Genomic DNA, 13,336 nt, shown 5'->3' on the forward strand with positions numbered 1-13,336 from the left:
TTCCCCAATCTGTTTCTCTTCAGCTCAGCCTCGCCCCGTCACGAGTTTCCTTTATCTGTCCCCAGATTCCCCGTGCCTGTCTTCTCCACCCACTGCCTCACTCATTCCCGGGCCTGACGGCTGAAATCGAGGCGGAGGGGCTGCCTCTCACTCGCTGGTCTCCGTGCCCCTGGAGCGCTGTGGACGTCGAGTTTCTCCGTGCGTTTACTGCGTGCTCCCGGCACCAACCATAACATACTCTTCAATCGCCCCAGCCTCTATGGGAGGTTGGCCTTCCAGTTTTCCACATTCACAGATTTAAACGATGAGACTGAGAGGGGATAAATGACTTTTCCAAGGACGCTCTGCCAACAGGATGTGCGGCCAGAAACAGAATCTGAGGGCGCAGGCTCCAGACCCAGTGCTGGTCCCATTCCTGGGCTGATGTCTTCCTGGGCCGATGTCTCTACTTCCTTCTTGCTTTTTTCTTTTCTTTATGGTTTTACTTGCTGTCAGATGATTTCCTCGCCTACACCGCATTGTACGTGTGTGTGCGCGCGCGCGCACGTGTTCCCAGTCTTCTTACTCCTCACCCTCTCAATTTCTTCCCCCTTCTCCCTTTTGCTATTTCATTCCTTCTTCTGTCCCTGCAGAGACCAGTCACCTGACTGCGTAAAGAGGGAGTTTTGCTTCCGTGCTCCCTTCGTTCCCAAACTTCCTTAAGGTCTGGACACTGGCCTCCCTAGGTAATGGCAAACACCCAAGAGAACCTGTTTCCTTTCATCTTCAATACGATCTTATGAGGTCAGGATTGTATTATCCCCATTTTACAGCTAATGGAACTGAGGGCCAAGTTCACACTGCTCCAGAACCTGAGCTCTTAACCACTGGGCTATGGAACTGGCCAGTCTCCTCTCTATCTGTTGTGGATGTCCCTTCTGGCTCTATCACAGGCCTACTTATGACCCAGTTTTTATTTCAAGATTATCAAGTTCTGAGACTTTAGACTCCAAGATGCCTTACCATAACCTTTTCTTCCTTCCTTTCTCTGTGCTTCCAAATAGTTTATTTTTTTTTTCAAACTTAACAACATAAAAGGAAGTGGAACTGAACAAAACAAATTGTTTTTCAGATTTTTGCCACTACAACAGACTTTGAAAATGTGCTTGCCATTATGGGTCCTCTTGTAATCTGTCTCTGTCTTTTATGTACTTATGATTGCCGCACAGGGATAGATGTTATGTCATTTCTGCCCCTTGTCACTTAACATTATGTCCCAAGCATGTCTGCTGGTCCCTATACGTTTTTTGGTTTGATTTTGTTTCACTGCCAAGGCCATTTCCTTGGACGTCTCTCTTCCGTGTCCTTTCTGTCCCCTCTGCAGGTCTTCACCAGCCCCCCCCTCCCTGCACATGCCGCCTCTCCCAAACCACAGACTAAAACCCCTTGTTTCCCACTTGTAGAGGAAGCATTTCCCCTTCCGCCTGCTGCTTGTATTCTCCCGTGTCAACCCAGAGAGGCCTCCTCCTTGCGGTCTCTCTCCATCCCTTCCCTCAGGGAAACAAACACTTGTGGTTTGGGTTATCAGTATTTTAATTTCTATCAGTATGGAGTCTGATTAGTGGTGATTCATGGTTTCAGATCCCCCCAGTCAGTAAGAAGGCTTCCTGCCTGCAGCTGCTGTCCTGTATGTCCACTCTTCTTTTTGCTCATGGCAATTATTATCTGCCACAAGTTATCAGTAAACAGGAACCAAAGTCATCAGCCTATTGTACCTTAGGAGCACTGGAAGGAGTCATGGGTAAGAGGATATGACACCAGAACAGGGACCACAGAGGATGTGGTCTGTTCTCCTAGCAGGATTCCACTGGTGCAGATATTATCCTCCTGCATTGCTCCCAGACTCAGGTCCAAGCAAAGGAGGTGATGGCTCTCCTTTGCCTGAAACCACTTCTAATGACATTGATGAGCAGATGGACAAACTCAGTGAATGGGGCCCAAGGTCACAAGCCAGTCAGGGATCTGCACAACTAGGAGGGAGGCAAGTCTTTCTGACTCTTAAGCCAGTGCTTTCCCTATACTAAAAAACATTTCACATCTCAGGTATTATGACAATGATCCTCAGTAAGGGATAAAGCTGTACCTCTTCCTCCCTAGTGGATATGTTTCAAATAAGAATTTCAATATTAACAAGACCACACAGAGGCCTTTGCTCCGTGTGTGTGTGTGTGTTTGTGTGTTGTAAAAAATAAAGATATGAGAACAAACTACGAAGATCTGCCTCTAGACCTTCTCAGAACATTTTAAGAATTTGAAACAATGTTGTAGAATTTTTCAGTCCAGTCTTAGATTCTCTTGTAATTTCTTCAGCTGTTTCTTGTCCAGTCTTAGATTCTCTTGTAATTTCTTTAGCTGTTTCTTCTATGAGGAACAGCAAAAAGGGGGAGAGGTTCTTGAGCTGAAATGAGAAGGTCTGGTATAGGCACCTTTCACAGCTTAGTATTCTTTTCATGGTTACATTTTTTCCCCCCCAAAGAGAAGGGAACACCGACAGCTGTGCAGTATGGTGTGTCCTGCCCTCTTGTGGACACTGAGAGAGTTACCGGTGGTGAATCCAAACAGCGCTGGACCTGGTGAAGTTTTCAGGGGCTTGCAAGATAAGCAAGGGATAGTGACATCTACATTAACACTAGTTTGAGACATTAGAGGGTCCTCTATTAGGTGTGTGAAGCATTTGGCAACAAAACATCCATAAAAAAAGATCTACCTGCCCAAAGATACAGAATCAAAGCAAACAGAATTGCCCTGTTACTATCTGAAATCTATGCTGTTGTTGTCTTTAAAGCATTATTTCATACTGACCCAGAGAGAGAAGATTCTCTTAAGTAAATAGTTTATCTTAGGGTAGGGGAAGGATGGAGTGGGAATCTGGAGTTAGCAGATACAAACTAGGGACATATACAGAGAGAATGAATAAACAACAAGCTCCTACTATACAACACAGCAATATCCTGTGGCAAACCATAATGGAAAAGAATACAGAAAAGAATGTGTATAACTGAATCACTTTACTGTATAGCAGAGATTAACACAACATTGTAAATCAACGATATTCAATTAAAATAAATAATACATTAAAAAGAGCTCATCTCTTGCATTATGCCATTTTTTTTTCATTAGACTGTCACTTGAAAAGCAGCTTTTATGACAGAAGTGACAGAGGAGATTAACTTTTTAGTATGGGTCCTGCGTGCTTAGCCGCTCAGTCATGTCTGACTCTGCGACCCTATGGACTGCAGCCCACCAGGTTCCTCTGTCCATGGGGATTCTCCAGGCTAGAATACTCAAGTGAGTTACCAGCTCCTCCTCCAGGGGATCAAACCCACGTCTTCTGTGTCTCCTGCATTGCAGGTGGATTCTTTACCCATTGAGCCTTTGGGGAAGGGGGCCTACCCACAGGGGAAGCAGACATTCTGTAAAGTCTCCTGAAATATATTCTAGGAGGATAGTCTAACACTTGAAATTTGCACAAATGAAATAATTTCTTTAGTTTGTGGTACTGTTTTCATAGTGTCCCAGTTAAACAAATGGGGATCAGGTATGATCCCCATTCATGTGTTTCTACCACCATTATACTATTCCGAGTAAATTGACACGGATAATCTGAGAACAGTAACTAGTTGATACCTGTATGCTCCAAGAGAAACAAGACTTAAGACTGGCAGGTTTTTGATTGAAAGAAGGCTAAGGACGAAAAGAACCGGGACAGTGGGTTTAGAATTCTCTTCCTTTGAGCTCCTAGAGCTTTCAGCAAGAGGCGTGAGGAGGAAACCTACTACTGAGGCCCTGGCGCCCCACATTTCCACAAGCTGAGCATCGCTGCTCTGTGTTTCTGACCTTTCCTGACTTCATCTTCAGGCGACAGTCCCTCAGAAAAGAAAAAAGAAAATACTTAAGAGTACTGAGCAATCTTCCTCAAAGGAGGTCAAGGGTGAATAGTCAACGGAATCCTGAGCAACAGGAAGAAAGACGAAAAGTGGTGGAGAAGGCAAGAGGGAAAAAAAAAGCCCCGTAGGAAATGGTGCACATGAAGATAAAACTCTTGCACAATTCAGCCTTAGAGGCACCAGCCCCCTATCCCCCCTGCTCTCCCCAGTGTGATGTGGAGACCTATTGTGCCATGAGGTCTATCTGCTTTGGCAATCGTCTGTCACTTCAGATGGAGGTAAAAATAAACCCCTCTGGGGTTTTTATGTAGATTGCATACAGCAAATTATGCAAATTCTTATTAAAGATGCATGTATGTATATGCTGTGATCAGTCACTACAATTGTGTCCAATTCTTTGCAACCCCATGGACCATAGCCCACCAGGCTCTTCTGTTCATGGGATTTGCCAGGCAAGAATCCTGGAGTGGGTTGCCATTCCCTTCTCTAGGGGATCTTCCTGACCCAGGGATCGAATCTGAGTCTCCTGAGTCTCCTGCATTGAAGGTAGGTTCTTTTACCTGCTGAGCCATTGGGGAAACCCGTATGTAAATATGGTGACCATTAATTACTCAGCCATTTGGATTTTTTAAATGTAAAATAATTCGCTGGTAATTTTATTATTTCTCAGTTTTTATACTTTTGCTCTGGAATTATATTTTAAAACGTCAATCTAACCAGCTCTCATATTCTCTTAAGAATTTCTTTTGTTAAGTTGCTTCTCTAAAAAAGCTTAATTTGTTTGACATAGTGATCTTTTACTGTATTTCACTGTGAATTTGTGGCAACACTTTTCTTCTATAATGATTCAACATGTTTTATGTTTGTCCAAATCATCTAGATTAAAAACACATTGCAGTTTGCTAATAAGTATTGGGATACTTAAATTGAGCAGACAAAATGCCTTCTCAAATGAGCATCTAGTATGCTTATGAGAGTAAAGATGATTAAACTCTAGAAATGATTTGATCTTTGCCAAATCTTGCATAGAAAACTGCAATTACATAGGAAATTGTCTTTCCTATTTAGGATCAGACTTGGTTTTAAAAATCACTACCAACTTTGTCAACATTAAAATAGAAGCAATAAAGATGTGAAATTTCACACAGGGGATCTACAATATTTGGATAATTATAAGCATATGGCTACTTTACATGAGATCTCTGTTAAAAGTGTATTTACTAGCACTCTGGGAAAACAGAGGTTCTCAAATTCAGGTTTATTTACATGTGCTGAGAATGTCATGTTTACTATCAATGTATCATAATCTATTCTTGCTTCAGAACTCTAAGTAGAATTAGCTAAATGATCAGAGTATCTGTTGTTTATTGCTCTCTTGTCTATTTGTTAATATCCCAGGCTTTACCTGTAAAAGAAATGGCAAATAACAATTAACTTGGTGAATGTTTTCTCAATCATTATAGAAACAATTCCATATATTTTGTTAGAATTTAGGGCAGGAGCCTATACTGACTAGTTTCAGTAGATTCTAGTCAAATAGAATGGTTTGGTGGAACAACAATTTGATTTCTTGTTCTTTTTGAAGATACTTCAATGTATCCATTCCTAGGAATCACTAAAAACAAAGATAAATTTGTTGTCTACTCATTTAGAATTAATTAAATGAACACTTTAAATGTGAAAAATGGTTGAAACTTTATTTGGAAATAGATAAATATGAGATTTACGAGTTTGAAATGTCACCATAAGCCCTACTTTTCCTTGAAAAGCTTTCCTTCCATGACTTTGCTTCTCAAATGCTAAGATGATGAAATGCCACAGCTACAACTTATAATGAATTGGTCTTTAAAAACAGAGTCAGAAAGTAGAATAGTGGTTGCCAGAGGCTGGGGGGAGGGGGAATGGAGAGTTAGTGTTTAATGGGTACAAAGTTTCAATTTGAGAAGATGAAAAAGTTCTGGAGTTGGATAATCATAGCGTTGCACAAGAACGTGAATATCCTAAATGCCACTGGATTGTACACTGTAAAATGGTCCCTTTTAAAGTGCAGTTTACCACAATAAAAAATACAAAGATTTAATAAAACACAATTCAAACAATGCCCATTTGTAAAATCATATGCTTAAGGGCAGAACTTTCTAGACAGCTTTGTAGACAAGCTTGGCTTTTAACACCTTTACACAGAACCTGTCAGTAGGCATAACCAGGAGTGGATTTATGCCTAACTACACAAATGTCAATGGAAAACTGCTTTAGTCTTCTGGGGCTTCCCAGGTGGCACTAGTGGTAAAGAACCCGCCTGCCAATGCAAGAGACGAAACAGCACGCGGGATCCATCCCTGGGTTGGGGAGGGCATGGCAAGCCACTCCAGTGTTCTTGCCTGGAGAATTCAAAGGACAGAGGAGCCTGGTAGGCTACAGTCCACGGGGTTGCAAAAGAGTCAGACAGGACTCAGCAACCAAACAACATTAGTCCTCTTAGGATTAAAATCCATCCCTTCTTCACCTCTCCAAAATACATGGCAACTGTGCTAAATCCCTTTTCTTCATATGATTACTTTTTCCCTTAAATAAGACCATTTCACTTTGCCTTCAGTTATTTCCACTCCCGCCTCCTTCAGACTTTTGACCACTGTCCCTTTCACCCTGAGCTCTTGCTACTCAGCTCAGCACCCGGCTGTCACCTGTCCCCGCTCCTGGGTCCCGAGTCTCTCTTTACACCCCCACCCCCCCCACCTCCTCTTTCTCCCTGCCATGTGTTTCATTCTTGTTCATTTCATCACTGTTTCTAGTCTCCTTTAACTAGCTGCCATTGGGAACTGCAGCCCATCTAAAAACTTTCCTTTCACATTAATCCTAATTAAAGCACCAATTAGGATATTTGGTGCTTATATTTTCCTCTTGTAGAGGGAATTTATATTTTCCTCTTTAAGAAAATTTTCCTCTTTAAGAAAAACCAAAAAAAAAAACCTACCCCTTGAGACGAATCTGTTTACTTTCCTATTTATTTACATGTGTGTCCCTTAAGAGATTTTTTTTTTCCCACAGTGGTCCTAAAAGGGTGGGAGGCGGGAACCCTATCTCCTCCATGAGGATTTTATTATTTGATATTTGTTAAAATGGAGCATCAAGTAAATACGGACTGCTTCCTTGTGAAGTACATTTTTACAATTGGGTGGAACCAACATGACAATTCCCTTCCTGCATTTTTCTTTTTCAAGGTTCAAATGGCTGCTGAGGATTGTCTGACCCTCTGTTAGAAGTCAGTTAATATTTTAGCAACATTAGACAGTGCCCGACTGGCCAAGAATATCAGCGTAGAAGTGTAACACAGTAATACCTGACATTATGATTTTCATTGCTAAAGGTCTCTTACAAGCATCTTTGATTCTCCTGGCATTCAGGCCTCCTACTGCAAGCTAGCCCTAATCTCTCTCCCGTTACTCCCGGCAGTTCCATTAACACCTGGTGTCCTGGAACCTTTGACCCCGCCTGTGTACCCTCACCACTGACTTCCTGCACAGGCAGGGGCCTCACCTGGAAGGCTGGCCTGTCTGCATCCTCTCCTCATCAGCTCTTAGCAGTAACAGTTACAGTTCCACGGTGCCCACTTCCACCCAGCACCTGATGTGGCCTGATGTGGACTGTGGGGGTGTGGATGCGAAGGGCAAAGAAAGAAACATGCTTGGATGATTTTTTCAGCTTCCCTGCCTTCCGGGCTCCTTGACCACCTACACATACACATGCACACACACACTCACACCTCTTCTGAGAGTAAGAAACATTGGTTGGGGTTCATCTTACAGAGGTGATAATATTCTAGGGCCATATATCACAAACATTTTCCCAAAAAACCACAAGGAGGATAGTTTGAGTCTTTGAGAAACTCCCAAGCACATGACAAGGAGAAACACAGAAAGTCAGATTTGAGGAAAACCTGAGAGGTCACTTATTTCAATGGGCCCCACATAGAGGCAGGCTTCCCAGGCAGTGCTAGTGGTAAAGAACCTGCCTGCCAGTGCAGGAGACTTAAGAGACATGGGTTCCATCCCTGGGTTGGGAAGATCCCCTGGAGAAGGGCATGGCAACCCATTCCGGTATTCTTGCCTGGAGAATCCCACGGACAGAGGAGCCTGGCAGGCTATGGTCCATAGGGTCGCAAAGAGTTGGACACGACTGAAGCGACTTAGCATGCATGCAAATGGGTGGTGTATAATAATGGTACAGCTTGCCCAGGCACAGATCCTGGCTGTCCTCAGGTCTACAGCCTTAGCATGTAGACTACCTTAGCAAAACCTCTCCTGGGCTCGCCTTCCACAGCTATGACATGGGGGCCAACATAGCATCTCACTGGCAGATCTGCAGTGAATTGTACATGTAAAATACTTGGAACAGAGATCAGCACATAGAAACATCTTAACTGTTAGCAACATTATTATTTTACAGACTAGAAAAAGAGGCTGAGGTGTATCCTGAACAGGGTCTCACAGTTGGTGGCAGAGCTGGAATAAGAGCTGGGTTGCAAAACCACGTCCTCCCAACTCCTGTTCAGCCAGGTAAGAGAAAGAGGGCTGCCCCTTCATCAGATTCAACATGATTCGAAAGGCTGATTTGTTTAGATCAGAAAGAGGACTGATCAGAGTGTAGAGAGCCTTATTAATGCCTTCTAATCACTTTCCAGGCATGCTGGATTAAAAACAAATGGGATTTTAATATTGTGACCCAATTCCAAATGCTCCAGATTACAATGTTTTACAAACTGTGGGTTGTAACACATTAGTGGGTTATCACATCAGAGTCATGAGTCATGGCCCGCAGCTTTTTTTCACTGAAAGAACAGAATGGAATGAGATAGAATAAAATACAATAGGATAGGAAATACCAGCATGTCTTATGCTACATAGTACAAATATTCTCTTGGAAAACCGTTGTGTGTGTGTGTGTGTGTGTGTGTGTGTGTGTTGTGGGTTGCCCCTGTAAAAATTTGGAGGAGCTGCTGGGTCTTTGTTGCTATGCAAGGGTTTTACCTAGTTGCCGCAGGCGATGGGGGACCGGGTGGGGGGCTACTCTTCATCATGTGCTTGGACTTCTCATTGAAGTGGCTTCTCTTTTGGAGCACAGGCTCTAGGTGCTCAGGACTTTTGGCTCGAGGGCCTTAGAGTGCACCAGCTTCAGGAGTTGTGGCCCACGGGCTTAGTTGCTCCACGGCATGTGGAATCTTCCTGGACCAGGGATCGAACCCGTGTCTCCTGCACTGGCAGGCAGATCCTTATCTACTGCTCCACCAGGAAAGTCCAACATTCTTAAAAGTACTTTTTTTAGAAAGGATTCCATAATACTTTTTAGCAAGGCATACAGCTATTCCTTTGGAATAAATGCCCTATTCTACTAATTTCTTTGCCTGAGTGCTCACCTACTTCAACAGTGTCATTCATTCCAGGCAAAAGAAGAGGAGAACAGAGGAGTCACGTATTAAGGGGGCGGGGGGCGGGGGGCAGTTTCCAGGGAAGGGGAGGGGCTGCTCACGGTGGCCATTCTCCAGAAAACCATCTGGGACCAGCCCTGACCATAGCCTCCAAGTTTCCAGCAAGACGGGGTGCATTGGCCATGTGATTAATGGCCGAAAAAAAACATTAGAGGCCATCAGTTCGAATGCAAGGAGGATTAAAAGCTGGAGTCAGTGTCTCCCAGGACAGAGCTCACCCAAGGAAGCCCATTAAACAAGCAGATGTTTCCTTAAAGGTTGTCTGCAAAATGTGCAAACTGACAAAATGTTTACAGAATCCCTAGGACTCCACCAGCTAGGCTTACCTTTTAACAAATTGTTCTGATGGCTCTACAATTAGCACAGTCCTGGGGTTATCTTTCTTACGTGGCTGCAGATGAAAGCAAACCAATAACTGAGGCCAATTAATTCAAGCTGCCATTTTCCCCCACCCCCAACACACACACACACAAACTGGAAGAGATCTTCACAGCAACTGTCCAAAGTGATTATTTCATTCGAGACTCTTTTATAAAACTCAAATACATAGGCAGCAAACTTAACCTGGTTGTTCCTGGCCCTTTCCCTGCATGTGTGTGTGCTAAGTGCTTGCTAAGTCGTGTGGTCATGTCCAACCCTTTGTGACTCCATGGACTGTTAACCTACCAGGCTCCTCTGTCCATGGGATTCTCCAGGCAAGAACACTGGAGTGGGTTGTATGCCCTCCTCCAGGGGATCTTCCCAACCCAGGGATCAAACCCACGTCTCTTACATCTCTTGCATTGGCAGGCAGGTTCTTTACCATTGGCACCACCTGGGAAACCCAGCTCTCTCTCTGGCTCCCATCAAATCCCTGTTTCTGAAATTCATTCACTTAGAAAAACTCAATCCATGCTGGATATCTTCCAGGTGTACTAACATGCTTTAGACCTAGATAGTCAAATGTCTCTAAGGAAATTAATGAAGAAACCCATGAGAAATCCCTAGCAGAGAGCCTGAGGGAAGGGCCAACCATCTGGATGCCTGCAAATCTCGCTGTCCTTGTGGGAGCATCCTTTTGTTAATAATTCCCCTTAAAACATCTGAAACCTGCATCTCAGATTAATGCTGAGAAAACCAGCATTTTCCTGCTCCCGATATTTCTGGGGAATCATGGAGCAGTAGGTTTCCCCAGTTCCCTCTTGTTCCAGGATCCTCTTCAGGAGGAATACTCACTTCCCTATCCTTCTCAGTTTCTTCTTGCCATCTTGTCTTCAACGTTATTATCATCCTTGATCCCTGGCTCCCCACAGCCCTCAGGATACCACGTATGCTAGGCACACTACACTGCAGGTGTAGAGAAGTTACACGGCCACAGGCCCGGGAGGTGACTGATAAAGTCACTTTAGAGGCCTTTGTCCTCGAGCGGTCTCCCTGGAGCCCACCTCTGAGACCTTTTCACTGGTCCTGTCTCTTCTCCATCCTCCTAGCTTCTGCCCTGTTTCCTCACCACCACCACCACCACCACCCCTTTCTCTTGTAGATTGTCCTGGGAATCTCAAAATCCCACTTCCTTATTATATAAATCAGATCCGCTCCTGTCTCCTCCCTCACTGCTGCTCAAAAGAAACGAGGCCTTTCTTTTGAGCCTCAGGAAAACGCCTCGCAAAGCAACAGTCAACCAGGAGAGCCTGCCTCCACCTGTTACATAGCAGAGCCTGCAAAAAGGTTGAAATTTACAGCTTCATTTTCTTTTGTTTTCTAGCTTTTTGTTTTGAGTCGGGCTACATTCTTGGAGAAGGCATCCTTACCTTGCCCGGAAATATGTAATCTTCAAATGCAGAAGTGGTACCCATTTTGTAAAAAATTTGTTTCTAATATCTAATAACATTTTCCCTCTTCTCGCTATTATAGACATTTCAAAAACTTTCTTGACTCAGAAACTGATTTTTAAAACCTGTGACAGTCTTCCTGACCCAGGAGTCAAACCTGGGTCTCCCGCATTGCAGGCGGATCCTTTACCAACTGAGCTATCAGGTAAGCCCTGTAAATCTGAGGTGGATGATAAATCTCTATTTTACTATGTTTTAATATTTTTACTATTTCACTATTTTTAGTATGACCTGCCTGATGTTCCAATAAGGTCTCATCTCTTTTTAATATTCAAGTAATCATTTGCTGTTAACAGAGCCCCAGTTGCTCCTGTTCTCTCCTCTTACTTTCTTGCCACCTCCAGTTGAATGGTTTGAGAACCTCAGAGACTTAACTGAGTCCAAAGGAGCCAGCCTTTCCCTCTTTCTCCAAAATTTAGCTCTTAAACGTTTGGGTTCTCTGGCTAAAGCTTTGATGTTTGTGCTCCAGCTCTGTTCTCAACTCTGCCTTTCTAACAAGATGTCAAAGTCAAGAGTGACTCCCAGACTCAAATATACACTGACCCTCCCTCTCTCCTTCCTGTGCCTTCTCTTCAAGGATCTTTGGGATCCTTTCCGTCATGGACTTTAGTTGGGACCACCTCAATCCATCAGAAAGATTCTAATCAGAAAGGAAGTGCTCTGAAGTCTTGATTTCTTCTCCTCCAACTGTAACTCTTGCATGTTCCCCATCCTGCTCCCAAATCACCAGATCTACTAAGGAGCATTGGGGAAAGCATCTCTGCTTGGCCACAAAAAATCCGATTTCACTTGCCCCTCTGCCCAAGGCCAATGAGCACTCACATATCTGAGGACTGTCCATGTGACTTTACGCCGAAAAATAAGATATGCTCCACAGCGACAGACTCAAGAAGTAATAAACAAGTTCTCTTGCTGGACAAAGCAGTCATTATAAAAGTTATAATTTAAATTCCCTCTCATCATACTATGTTTTAAAAAATCATGTATTTGTAAATAGGTCTCCCCATTAAAGTCTTTATTGTTGTTCTTCCTACAGGGCCGGCTATAGCTCACATGAGAGTTTTGGGGAGAAATTTGTAATAAAAGTAATTTGAGGTTCAAATGCCAATGTTGACATCTGTGAGATATAATGCATGTGTCTGACACTTAATAAAACTCTGTAAATCTTGTAAATTGCCTTCCCAAACCATTCCTTTAGTCGCTGTTAACATCTTTGGAATTTTGGTGATCATATGCTGAATCTCATTATGTTTAAAACCTAGTTCAAATGATAAACCTGAAAGAAAGTAGAGTTGATATGAATCACGAGTAAAAATAGTTGTTTTGGTAATATGCCAGAGGACACATTGATTCTTTCAAAATTTAAAACAAGGACATTAAAATCTGGAGATGTCTGTGCTAATGCCCTTAAGGAATCATAGCTTCCTGCTTCTGGGATAACTTGAATTTTAAACCCCTCTCTTGGGGATAAGCTACTCACAGTCTGATGACTATCATGGAGATCACCAAAAGCAGCTATTATAATTACAAGATAGAGGAACCGTACCCACAGGAGGCCTGGTCAGGTTATCAGTACGGACCCAACACCATGTGCGTGCTAAGTCACTTCAGTCATGTCCAACTCTGTGTGACTCCATGGACTATATAGCCCGCCAGGCTCCTCTGTCTATGGGATTCTCCAGGCAAGAATTCTGGAGTGGGTTGCCATGCCCTCCTCCAGGGGATCTTCCCAACCCAGGGATCGAACCCATGTCTCTTACATCTCCTGCATTGGCAGGTGGGTTCTTTACCACTAGCGCCACCTGGAAAGCCCCTCTACACCACACAGAATGGCAATACAATTTTCAAAGTGCTTTCTGAGCCTCTGCTCCCAAGCACGCTCACCCCAGACATAGGGAGAGGTGTAGGACCGAGGTTGGGCCAGCCTTGGTACGCGACCCCTTCCCCCCTCACCTCTGTGATTGGTCTGCGGTTGAAGAAAGATGAGTGCTGAGCCAATCAGGATCTACACCCAGATTTCTCTAAGAGAAGTTAGGAAGGAGGACCGCTTTACG

Source organism: Bos grunniens, chromosome 14, assembly GCF_055505025.1.
Source record: "Bos grunniens cultivar Pamir isolate PY7600 chromosome 14, Bosgru_T2T1.0, whole genome shotgun sequence".
In the NCBI taxonomy this organism is placed as follows: Eukaryota; Metazoa; Chordata; class Mammalia; order Artiodactyla; family Bovidae; genus Bos; species Bos grunniens.